The sequence below is a fragment of the Myotis nattereri genome, assembly GCF_964212035.1.
Source record: "Myotis nattereri genome assembly, chromosome: 2".
Lineage (NCBI taxonomy): Eukaryota > Metazoa > Chordata > Mammalia > Chiroptera > Vespertilionidae > Myotis > Myotis nattereri.
Window position 1 is genome coordinate 39,829,245 of NC_138076.1, and position 13,603 is coordinate 39,842,847.

A 13,603-nucleotide genomic window follows, 5' to 3' on the forward strand; every position below is an offset into this window, starting at 1 on the left:
TGATAGTGCTGTGTTTTTGTGTTTTTGTTTTTTAAAAAAATATATTTTATTGATTTTTTATAGAGAGGAAGGGAGAGGGATAGAGAGTTAGAAACATCGAAGAGAGAGAAACATCGATCAGCTGCCTCCTGCATACTCCCTACTGGATATGTGCCCGCAACCAAGGTACATGCCCTTGGCTGGAACCGAACCCAGGACCCTTGAGTCCGCAGGCTGACGCTCTATCCACTGAGCCAAGCCGGTTAGGGCAGTGCTGTGTGTTTTATCCCACTGAATTTTTCACATGAAAAACAAATCTTAGGTTGCCTGTTTTTGAAAACAAAAAATCTACAACACTATTGAATATACCATGAGTTAACTGGTTTGAAATTTCATTCATTAGTACACTGCAGGCACAGTCAACAGAAGAAAAAAATAAATAAATTGGACTTTATGAAACATTAAAAATTTAAAAAAATTATAAAAGGCAACCCACAGAATGGGAGAAAATATTTGCAAATCATATATCTCATAAATAATTAATATCTAGTACATATACATAACTCCTAAAAGTCAACAATAAAAAAACCAATATAATTAAGAATTGGGCAAAGGACTTGAATACGTAGATATTTCTTCAAATAAGATAGATATACAAATGGCCAGTACCCACATGAAAAGATGCTCAATATCACTCATCATTAGGGAGACAAAAATCCAAACTACAATGAGATACCACCACACCCATCAAGATGGCTACTATTAAAAAAAACAACCACAGAAACAGAAAATAACAAGGGTTGGTGAGGATGTAGAGAAATTGGAACTCTTGTGCTCTATTGGTGGAAATGTAAAATGGTACAAGCCACTATAGAAAATAAGATGGTGGCTCCTCAAAAACTTAAAAATAGAATTACCATATCATACAGCAGTTTCACTTTTGGATACATAAGCAAAAGAATTAAAGACAGGGTCTCAAAAGGATTTGTACACCCATGTTTATAGCAGCATTATTCACAACGACTAAAATGTGGAAGAAACCAAAGTATCCATTCATAGAAAAATGGATAAGCAAAATGTGTTTTATTTTATAATTGGAATATTATTCAGCTTTATAAAGGAAGGAAATTCTGACACATGCTACAACATGGATAAACATTCCAGGCATTATGCTAAGTGAAATAAGCCAGTCACAGAAAGACAAATACTATATGATTCCACTTATATGAGGTACTTAGTCGAAATCATAAAAACAGAAAGTAGAATGGTGATTGCCAGGGGCTGGGGGGTGGGGAAAGAATAGGGAGTTATTGTTTAACTGGAGACCCAGTGCATGAATTCGTGCACTGGTGGGGTCCCTTGGCCTGGCCTGCAGGGATCAGGCTGAAACTGGCTCCCTGACATCCCCCGAGGGGTCCCGGATTGTGAAAGGGTGGTTCTTGGGTGACATACCCCAGAATCGGGCTCCCTCCTCTCTGTTTCCAGGTGCATGACCCAAGAACCGCCACTGCCAAGTGACCACAGCTTGGCAGCTCCTGCATTGAGCGTCTGCCCCCTGGTGGTCAGTGCGCATCATAGCTACTGGCTGGTCAGTGGTCACTTAGGCTTTTATATATATACTAGAGGCCCGGTGCACAAATTTGTGCATGGGTGGGATCCAGCCAGCCCGCCTCGATCAGGGTGGGGGGGCCGGTTGGGGGCGGGGCTTGCCAGAGGGAGAGGCTGTGGGCAGTTGGCTAGCTGCCCCTGCCCCCTGGTTGAACTCCCTGTTGAACTCCTGGTCGAGGGGACAATTTGCATATTAGCTTTTTATTATATAGGATAGACTAGAGGCCCGGTGCACAGATTTGTGCACTGATGAGCTCCCTTGGCCTGGCCTGTGCCCTCTCACAATCTGGGACCCCTCAGGGGATGTTGGAGAGTCGGTTTCGGCCCAATTCCCACAGGCCAGGCTGATGGACCCCGCCAGTGCATGAATACTGGGGCTCTAGCATGCATATAAGATCTTTGGTTAATCTCTTCCTGCCCTCCCCCCTTCCCTCTGAGATTCATCAGTCTATTCCATATTTCCATGCTTGTGGTTTCCGCTCCTGCGTTGAGCATCTGCCCCCTGGTGGTCAGTTAGCGTCATAGCTACAGACTGGTCGGCCAGTCGCTTAGGCTTTTATATATGTAGATGGGTATAGTGTTTCAGTTTTACAAGATGAAAAGAGTTATGGAGATAGATAGTGGTGATGGTTGCACAGCAATATGGGCGTATTTAATAACCACTGAACAACGTACTTAAAAATGGTTAAGATGGTAACTTTTGTTATATGTATTTTACAACAATTAAAACAGGTGAAAAATGCACTTATTGATTCATCTCAAAAATTATTACATTCCATGTTGTATTACATGATTACTTTGAAAACATAGATTTTGGTAGAGCAAAGTTTCTATTGTGTTAATTATGAAAGATACATTAATACGTAAGTTTATAGTAAAATGCCCAATCAGTTTTCATTAAAAAAACTAAGAAGGCACAGGATATATATGGATGGGTGGCTCAAATATGTAATTGCCTTTTCTGCCCCTCAGATATTTAATGAAAAAGAAAAATTTCTACCAAAAAACCCACTAAAATATAATAAATCTATAAAAAATCATTTTGAAGGTCTATGAGCAATTAAAATGTTTTTAAAAGACATTAAAAGAATGGCTTTAACTTGTTAGGCCTATGCTTTTGAAAAATTTAATAGAATGCACACTTAAAATTTGTGCATTTCATTGTATATAAATTTTACCTCAAAGGACAGAGAATGGTGAACAAATGTTGGACTCTTGTCAATGACAAGCACACATTGTATTTAAGGGGAAATGTACTGCTTCTTTCATAACTAACTTTGAAATGAACTTAAAAAGGAAATGAATACACTTGAAACAAATATAAAATGCTATTGAATATCAACTGTAATTTTTAAAAAAGTAAGTGAATTGATGGATGAGTAGAGGTACAGATACATGGAGATCTATATATATCCCCCACGTTCAAAGGCTGTTAAATTGCGTTGTTTACCCATATCTTCAGAAAAAAATAACTTCTACTGTCGTGCTAAACAACTTGCTTCCCTATTTATAATGGTCTGGCCCTCTAGCAACTTCAGCATGAAATTATAGCTAATTTGCCTACCAACGTCAGGTGGTCATAATAATCAGGCCACTCAGTGTGTATTAAAGCAGGCAGAGTCAAACATTAATGGAGCGTATAGGAGGTGAGTATATGGGTATTCCCTGTTCAATCTTTCAAATTCTGATGTTTGAAATTTTTGCAATAAAACATGGGAAATTTAAAAAAATCTGTCTAAAATATTGATACATAATTTCTAGAGCTGGTTGTTGAGTAGTAGATGGGGGCTCTTTACACTATTCTCTTTACATTTGCATATATTTGAATATTTCCAATACAAAATGTTAAAAATTGGTTAATGATTTGAACTTCATTTTACTTGTTATTTGTGGGAAATAATTTTTGGGGAGATTATTTTTAGGCTTGTGATCTTTTTCTAATAGCTTCATTGAAATAAAATTCAAATGGCATAATGCACCTATTGAAAGTGTAAAATTCAATGGCTGTTCGTGTATTCACAGAGTTGAGCAACCACTGCCACATCCAATTTTAAAATATTTGTGTCATCCCAAATAGAAACCCTATACTCTTTAGCAGTCACTCCCATTTCCCTCTGCTCTGGGTAGCCACTAATCTACTTTGTGTCTCTACAGATTTGCTTATTTTGGACATTTCATAGGCACGAAATGCAATATGTGATCTTTTGTGACTGGTTTCTTTTACTGAGTACAATGTTTCAAGGTTCGTCATGTCGTAGCATGTATCAGTTATTTCCTCCCTTTTTTATTGTGAAATAATATTCCACTGTATGGATATACCACTTTTGCTTGTCTATTATCAGTTAATGGACATATGGTTTGTTTCCATTTTTGGCTATCAGGAAAAATGCTGCTATGAACGAGCATGTACAAGTTCTTGTGTGGACATCTGTTTTCATTTCTCTTGGACACATACCTAGGAGAAACTGGAATTGCTGGGTTATATGGTAACTCTTTAATTTTTTGAGGAACTGTTAACAAAGTGGCTGTGCCAATTTTCATTTCTACCAGCAGTGCATGCGGGTTCCAATTGCTCTACAGCCTCACCGACATGTGTTATGATCTTTTTGACTATAGCCATCCTAGTGGGTGTGAAGTGTCTCTCACTGTGCTCACTATGGGTTTTATTTCCCTGATGACTAATGATGTTGAGTCTCTTTTCATGTGTCATTTTTATATATCTTCTTTGGAAAAATTTCTATGTAAAAAACATTGTGATGAAATACATATAACATATTCCACTGTAACCATTTTTGAGTGTACCTTTTAGTGGTCTTAATTACATTCACAGCATGGTGCAGCCATCACCACTATCTAATTTCAAAAGTTTTTCATCACCCCAAACCAAAATTCTATAACCATTTTTGCAAAAATTCCTCATTCCTCTTGCCCGTTAGCCCTGGTAGCCTCTAACCTACTTTCTGTATCTATGCATTTATCTACTCCAGGTATTTCATATAAGTAAAATCATACAATATTTGTTTGTTTGTTTCACTTTGTATCATAGTATTTTAAGGTCCATTCAAGTTGTATCATGTATCCAAATTTCATTCCTTTTTATGGTTAATAATATTCATATATATATTATATTACATTTTTAAAACCCATTCATCCGTTAATGGACATTTGGCTTGTTTCTACCTTTTAGTTATTGTGAATAATGATGCTATGCATGTCAGCGTACAAGTGGCTTTTGGAATCTCTGCTTTCAATTCTTTTGGAAATATATCTAGGAGTAGAGTTGTTGGGCCATATAGTAATTCTATGTTCAACCTTTTGAGGAATTGCCATATTGTTTTCCACAATTCGGTTGCATAATTTTACGTTTCCATCAGATTTCCAATTTCTTCACATCCTTAATAACCCTTGTTATTTTCTATTTTATTTCTTTGCTAGTTATCAAAGATAACAGCCATCCTCGTGGGCGTGACATGTATGTTATTGTGGTTTTGATTTGCCCTTCTCTAACGACTGATGATGCTGAGCACATTTTTGTTTGCTTATTGGCCAGCAGTACACCTTCTTTGGAGAAATGTCTATTCTAGTCCTTTGCCCATTTAAAAAAATTGGGTTGTTTTTTTGTTGTTGAGTTAGGAGTGCCTTTTATATATTCTGGATATCAGATATATGGTTCCCAAATATTTCCTCCCATTCTGTAGGTTGTTATTTCACTTTCCTGATGGTGGCCTATGAAGCACTAAAGTTATAATTTTGCTTAAGTCCAATTTACCCATTTTTTTCTTTTGTTGCTTGTGCTTTTGTTACAGGATTCCAGGGCAGGAGGAATAGGGAAACTGAGACAGTAAAGTTTAAAACAGTGTGAGCAATGTGTAGCCAGCTTGTAACTAACAAGCCATTATCTTCCCCAGCCAATGGTTAAAAAAAAATAAAAAAAAAAAATCCACCTCTCTAAGGAGAGAATACAGAAAGGGAGGGAGAAAGGAGAAAGAAAAAAAAAAAAAGGCAGTTTTACTCCCTAAAGAGAAAAGCCAATAGTCTCAAGGCTTGGCAAGATCAAGTTGCCAGGTGCTTCTCATGAATTCTGGGAAGGCCACAACAAAGTAAAAAGAAGGGACCTGGAGAATTAATCTGCACCAAAATATTCAGCAAACAAATTTTGAAGCCTACAGACAGGAGGGTATGTAACACCTCGGACCCCCACCCAATTCACTCTTCAGATTAGCAGAGAGCCCGTCTGCGCTTCTTAAGCCAGATATATAGGTTTGCTTTTTCAATAAAGGTGCACACTTCAATTGCTTTAATAAGTTGGCTTTTCACAACTCAGTCAAGGTCTCCTGTATAAATTCATTTATATGAGAAGACGAGGCTCCAGGTTGGGAACAGCCCTCCCCCACTGACTCAGGGAGCTGTCTGTAACACCTCTCTGACATCAGTGAGAGGTGCCTCCAACACTTTTGTAACCACTTTTTGAGACCACTGCCTAATCCAAGGTCATGAAGATGGGTAGCTACGTTTTTGTTTAAGTGCTCTATTTCTAGTTCTAGCATTTAGGCCCATGTATATTCTGGGTATATATTTTTGAATATGTTGTGAGATAGGGAGGCTTATGATATTTTTATGTTGTGTTTTCAGTCTTTACCATTCAACAAAATACAATGAAAATTCTCTGGGAAGAGAAAACTCAAGTGGGAAGAAGGGGCTTACTTTCAGCCTCTTCACTGGGGTTTGCCAGTCCTTGACTGGCAAGGGGCTGGCGTTTGGATTTCTTGCTGCCATGGCCCTTTCTATTACCCTTCCCCCACTCTCCATCTCGTTTCTTTTGCCCTTTCCCTACCTGGTCCTGATGGATTGTCCTCAGCTGTGTGGGACAGGCCTTGTGTTTTTGTGAGAACCTTGCCAGGCATCCTCATGGCCTCTGAGGGGCCTCAAATCCAAGTTCACAGAGAAGCGTTGAGCTAGGGCTGAGAAGATGTTCCTCACAGCACAGCTGCCTATACCTTTTACATTTCTTGTTAACTTTGTGAAGTAGCAGTGCGGCTTTGAGGTCCACTTTGCGTGCAACTTTTTAAAAAGTAAAGGCTTGTGGTGACTTTTTCTTTTTTCTTTCTTTTTAAAATATGTTTTTATTCATTTCAGAGAAGAAGGGAGAGGGAGAGATAGAAACACCAATGATGAGAGAGAACCATTGATCAGCTGCCTCCTGCATGATCCCCTGTGCCCTACAATCCAGGCATGTGCCCTGACAGGGAATCAAACCATGACCTCCTGGTTCAGAGGTCAACGCTTAACCACTGAGACACACTGGCCAGCTGTGTAGGATTTTTTCAATGCCAGTAATAACCGCCATGCTCAGATTTGTCTGTGGAGCTCTGGAGTCTGCAAGTTCATGGTTCTTTCCACTCGTACTATTTTCTTTGTTCTCACTCATTGCTTGTTCTCACAGCCTCAGTGGGGCAATGTTATAATTTTTGTTTTCTGGCAGGGCAGCAGAGGCACAAGGAGCAGGAGATTTGTTCCTGGGACGTGCTCTCCCGGAGGGCCTACTAGCACGTCCAGGTGCTGGGCAGGATTCAGAGGATCAACGAACAACGCCGTCACTCAGTAGGTGTTTTACGTAGTTAAGGCCAAACGTCAGATACTTGGAAACATTTCGATAACTAACAGGATTTGTTCTTTTCTTTAAGATTGTGATTCTGAAAAGAAAATTTCCTGACCACCATCTCCAGATTTTGCCTGATGTCCCTGGTCTGGTGCATTTAAAAAATGTTAACCAGTAGGAGAGGAATCAAGTGCAGAATCATCACTACCCAGGTGCTGGGGCTGCGAGTGGTGGGGCGATATCGAGATCACTTTATGTTGCTATATACATCAGTAGAGGAATGTGTCCTCTAGTTGTGGTGATGAAAGGCCCACAGAATCGAAAGTGAAATAAATAACAGACAATAAGGCCCCGGGGTTAGAAGTGGGAGGGAGCACTTCAGGCTGAGATGGGGGGACAGGGGAGTTGAAGATTTCAGTAGGTGAGGAGAAGGGGTAGGACCCAGCGGGGGGCCAGAAATGGGCACCGAGCTGAGGCAGGAAGAGAGAGTGAATGCAATGGCAGATGGTCAGGACATATGAGGTTAGCTGGGGAAGGTGCTGGTGCCAGGAAATGGACAGAAAGATGGGAGATTCCAAAGCAGGCAGGGGTGAGCCCACAATTTAGGAACAAAGGGCTCAGGCCCTGTTCACCTGGGGAAGGCAGGGGTGACGGGAGAGGTGGGCCACGCACTGCAGTTCAGTGGAGAAAGTCCCTTTTTTATTGGCAGGTCTGTCCCTTGCAGTCCCTTGAGCACTAAGTGGAGAAGCTCCTCGCTGCTTGAAACTGCCCTGCCCATGGGCATCCCTGGAGTGCGAAGCACGCGCTGTTATCAGGAGAGGGCTCTAGTCCTAACGCTACTCAACTCTGTCTTTGGAACAGGTGTTTGCACAGGGGTCTCTGAGTCTGGGGGTTCGAAGTGCAGTGCTATGAGAAAGACGTGCAAGTACATGCTGGTCCCCCTCCCTCCCGGGGGCCTTCTAATTGGTCTCCCTCTGCCCTCCCTTCTCACCTGGTGCAAAGCACAGCCTCAAGAAAAGCTGCCCTCTCCCTTGCAACTAGCTATAGTGTGTTGTGCAGCTTCTCTGGGTTAGAGGAGGTAATTAACTGTTTTGGTTTAAAAGCCCCCTGCTGGGTTGCAGTCTGCGTGGGAGAATAAAAATAAACAAGCGCGAAAGGGAACAGTGTCATCAAAGGACTCGGAACCTACCTTTCTTCCTTCTGAGGGTGAAAGCACTGCTGTTGGCCACAGGTGCCACGGATTACCCACGCAGGGCTGCGTCCACTGGCCTTTCATGCTTTTTTTAAACAATAAATCAAGAATGATCGGCTCATAATTTAATGAGGCAGCCTTGCCATGGTTCCAGATCCGCATCACCTGTCCTGGCCGGAGCAGTTTGTGACTTTCTTTAGTTCTCAAGCTGGCTTGAGGAACATTGCTAGCAATGATCCAAATTTGTCCCCTTAATGTAAATATCAAGAATCAGGTGTGTTTTTTTGTCTGTTTTGTTTTTAAGCCAAAGCCTCTTCACTTCTATGGAGGAAAATATTTGTCTCCCTGGCCATCACCAAATTTTGGAGGCGAGTTGGGCCTCTTCCGTCCGAGGCCACACTCAGGTAGGTTCTGAAGGGGCTGGCGTGCGCGGGGCTCCTGTCTGCGTGCCAATTGCTTCAGCAACACTTCTCCAAGGTGCTGACACAAAGAATCTTGTCTCCGTAAGTAGGAGGCTGTAAAAGCTTACAGAGAGAAGTAGAAATGTCTAGTGCTGAGGCACAGATAGCCTTGCAGTTAAACCGGAGTTTGTGCTGGCTGCAGGGCCAAGCCTTGTCCTCTCATTCTGGAGAGGAAGCTGTACTGGGGGCAGGGCAGCGTCGCCCACAGATTTCTTTTACATATATATATATATATATATATATATATATATATATATATATTCACAACCTCATTTTATAGGAGCTAATCATTTGTTTTTCATGGTTTGTTGTTTGTCTTGCTTCCTAATTATTTCCTAAGGAAAGTGGTACTTAAAAAAAGTTCTTTTAGATGGCAAATTTACAGGTATTTTAAAAAGTAGAACTTCTGCACTGTCTTCTTTACCTATTTTATTTTATTCTAAAATCAACAAGGAAAAAGAAGAAAAATATAATGTGGAAAAGCATGGAGGGTGATGATGGCCATCAGAGTATTATGTACATATGGCGGATTCTGCCCTTTTATGGTTTGGTTACAGGGAAGAGTCCCAGCCACACAGAAGGAGGTTTCTCTTTGTGGTCGATTGGAGCAAGCCACAATCCTCTGGATTCGGGTACCGTGGAGAAGGTGGCAGCGCCCAGTGTCATCTGACCTAGCTCAAGAACACGGATCTTCTATAATTAAATGTCTCCCTCAACAAAATGCTAATAAAACAATGCAATGGCTGCACCACACTTGATTTTCATTGCGTTTTACACCTCTTCCTCTTGCCAGCTCTTCAGGTTGACTTTCTCGGCGGCTTCATGCCTTCACTGGTGCCAGGCAGGCTCACTGCGGAACCACTTGGGTTTTCTTCCCTCTTTCTGCGCCCAGTAAATTTTCATAAACCATTTAACGTGAGAACAAGCAGGTTAATTTCCCGTGCCGGTGAGCCAGGCTCTCGGAAGGCTCTCTGCAACACTGCCGTGTTCTGGCGTCAGAGTCAGAGGCCTGGGTCCCAGCGGCCAGGATGCTTGCCAGCGCCTTCTCTGTGCAGACACCAGGTGTGATTTAGCATAACAGATTGTGGGGACGCACAGCGGCTTCGAGAATCCATGCGTCAGAACCAAACTGTACCCTTCGTGCAAGACGAAGAGGAAGTCTCATGGGCTAGAGGTTCTGCCAGGAAAGGCCTCTGGACAAACTGGAAATGGGAAAAATCACTCCACCTGGCATCACACACCTGGTTCCAGGGACATTAAAATTCTTCTTAACGAGATCAGGACCCCGTTAAAGGCCTCCTCATATCACAATGCTGTGTTCTTCTAATGGTAGGCAGTGAGAAGAAAAGATTATATATATATATGCAAAAAATGGAATTACAGTTGACCTTAAACAATGTGGGGGTTAGGGGGGACAACCTTCATGCAGTTGAAAATCCAAGTATAACTGTTGACTCCTTAAAAATTTACTAATAGCCTACTGTTGACTAAGAACCTTATTGTAACATAAACAGTTGATTAACACATATTTTGTATATGCATTCTTACAATAAAGTAAGCTATAGAAAAGGAAATACTAAGAAAATCATAAAAAAATACATTTACAGTATTCACTGAAAAAAAAAATAAGTGTACCTGCACAGTTCACATCTGTGCTGTTGGAGGATCAACTGTATAAGGAAAATGTAAAGCTCACTGCATTTTAAAGCTCATTGATGATGTACCTAATCAATGCCTAAACCATGCATGGAGCCTTGGTGGACGGTGACTCTGAACACAAGGCTCCAGGTGTCAGCCCTTGGGATGCTGCTTAGGGAAGACTCTCCGGGAAGAAGCCAAGCTCTGAGGCCAGCGCAGTGTAGACCCCAGAGATGAGAACAAGCTACCCTGTCGACAAGCTGAGTGAGCCCCGAGAAGAGGACAGGTCACCCACAGGAGAGAGGCTGAAGTCACATGGAAGGTGGTTTTAGGACAAGCTTAGCAAACACAACTGCTGGAGTTACCAGGCTTTCCGTTCAGAACATTGCCATGGGCAATTTAATGTTCGTGATGCACAGTCAGGTAATGGAGAGGACCGATGGGGTCCCAATGGCATCCCAATGCTGAGTAATATGGCTTTGGAGTGAAGTATATGTGCTCAAATATCCTAAATCACTTGATAATGATGATACACATGTATACAGTTCTTTTTTAAACTTTTTAAAGGGCTTGCTCTCATTTGCTCTCACAGTAGTTCTGAGATGTAGACAAGGCAGTTTTTTTAAACATATTTTATTGATTTTTTTACAGAGAGGAAGGGAGAGGGATAGAGAGTTAGAAACATCGATGAGAGAGAAACATCGATCAGCTGCCTCCTGCACACTCCCTACTGGGGATGTGCCTGCAACCACAGTACATGCCCTTGACCGAAATAGAACCTGGGACCCTTCAGTCCACAGGCCGAAGCTCTAGCCACTGAGCCAAACTGGTTAGGGCTAGACAAGGCAGGTTTTATTCACCATGTTTGCCTGAAGAACATGCAGGTTATAATATGTAACGTATCCAGAGATGGAACAGCTAGTCAGCAGTTGAGGTGAGGCAGAACTCACGTGTTGGCGCCCAAGGTGGTGCTCTGTCTGTGAAACCCTCATTCCATCTGGGTCTGTGAGTTACCCAGTAGCTTATGATAAAGTATTTTGTTTTCTGCTTAAAATATATATTTTAAAAATATATATTTTATTGATTTTAGAGAAGAAGGGAGAGGGAGAGATTGAAACATCAATGATGAGAGAATCATTGATTGGCTGCCTTCTGCACACCCCCTACTGGAGATCGAGCCCACAACCTGTGCACATGCCCTTGACTGGAGTCCAACCGGGGACTCTTCAGTCTCCAGGCTGACGCTCTATCCACTGAGCAAAACCAGCCAGGGCTTCAATAAAAGTATATTAATTAAAAAATTAAAAATAATAAAAATCACTCATTAGGAAATAAAGAAATCCAATATTGTCACAAACATTATAAGCTGTTCACCTTCAAATGTGAACTAGTAAATTGATTAACAAATTCTTAATTTGATATGTGGGAAAACAGTCACTAAAAGATGTACTAAGACAGAGCTCTGAGATAAGGCCAACAAAGTCTGGCCAAAAGAACAGATAGTCGATGGATAAACGTGTAATAAAACAGCAGAATATTATGGCTACTATTGCTGTATGAAGCTGAAATACCCTAAAATGGAGAAGTTAATGAACAGTGTGGATCTGGTACAGAAACAAAGTTACCAAAACAGAGTCAGGGAAGGAGAAATATAAAAATGAAGCCCCTTTCTCTGGCAGTGGGGTGTTTCCTTCTACAAACCAGTCTTAAGAAAACAGTGGTTCATTCAGGAGATGGTATTTACAGACAGCTATTGTGCAGGCAAAAACATGTTTATTTCAGAAGAGATCTAAGATTGCTATTTAATAATATTATTAATGTTCAATGTCAAGTGTTCCGTGATGTTAATAGGAAAAAAGATACTGGGGTTCTTGATGAATGATGTCCATCTTTTTAAATTTACTCATCTGAAGTTTAGTTTTCTAGGGCTGCCATAAACAATTACCACAAACTTGGCTGCTTAAAGCAATAGTGATTTATTCTCTCACAGCTCTGAAGACCAGAAATTTAATATCAAGTTGTCTGCAGGGCTGTACTCCCTCCCTAGAGAATCTTTCCTTGCCTCCCCCAGCTTCTGCTGGCTGCCAGCATTCCCTGTGGCTCCATTACTCTACCCTCTGACTCTGTCTCCATGTGGCTTCACCTCTGAGCATCTCTTATGAGGACACTTGTCATTGGACTTAGGGCCCACCTGGAGGATCCAGGAGGATCTCATCTTGACATCCTCGCTACACCTGTAAGACCCCTTTTCTAAATAAGGCTGCATTTACTAGTACAGGTTCCAGGGATTGGGACGTGGTCATATCTTTTGAAAAGCCACCATTCAATCCAATACAGGAAGCATATTCCATGACTAGAGAATTGAATGGTTCCTTAAAAGAACTAATCGAATATAGTTTTAATAAAGGTGAGTTCTCCCTTTTCCATTCTTCCCTCTCTAAATACTACATGATAGACCGCAGTGTGGTTTAGAGCCATATTCTGTCTCCACATTCATTCCATGCATCAGCGCCTACTCTCTCCCTTTTTGCCTCTCACCTCCACCACAAGAGCAACTGTTAAGGAAAAGAGGAAGGTGGTGCTTCTGAGTCATTGTCTTTAGGCCGTGTGCCTGGAGTAATTCTTTCTACCAAGAAATCTGGCTTTTCCATGTAGGCCTACTCAATACTTTTCATCATCCAGAGAATGCATTTTTAGATGGTTGGCTAAGGTTTGGAATCATAAAATCATGCAATTTTAGGGCTGAAGAAAGCTCAGCAATTACTTAGTCATTATAGAAACAAGGAGATAAAATTCCCAGAGAGATCACCAAATTACTGAAGGTCACTGAACATAATAGTGAATAGACTAGAACTCAAGTCTCCTGACACCTATTTAAGCACTTTTCACACTATCACACATAATGCAGAATGTGTTGCAGAGCTTGCTCCTACATGAATTACTCTTAAGATATTGGCCTCATTGGTGTCATCCAGTGAGATAACCAACCTTCTATGGACTGAATGTTTGTGTCTCCCCAAAACTCATATGTTGAAGCTCTAACCCTCAAGGTGATGGTATATAGGGGTGAAGCCTTTAGAAGGTAATCAGGTCATAAGGTTGGAGCCCTTGAGTGGGATTAGGGCC

At 41.4% G+C, this 13,603-nt stretch overlaps 1 protein-coding gene and 1 long non-coding RNA gene across 9 annotated transcripts in view; one reads left to right on the forward strand and one right to left on the reverse strand.

The window, feature by feature from the left end:
- Window positions 1–13,603, reverse strand: part of CLYBL (citramalyl-CoA lyase) — a 234,511-nt gene that overhangs the window by 50,999 nt on the left and 169,909 nt on the right. The window lies entirely within an intron of this gene.
- LOC308511375 lies at window positions 7,070–9,589 on the forward strand. The gene is made up of 4 exons (XR_013995461.1): window positions 7,070–7,188; window positions 7,272–7,398; window positions 8,683–8,782; window positions 9,397–9,589. It is a non-coding gene; the product is annotated as an uncharacterized lncRNA (long non-coding RNA).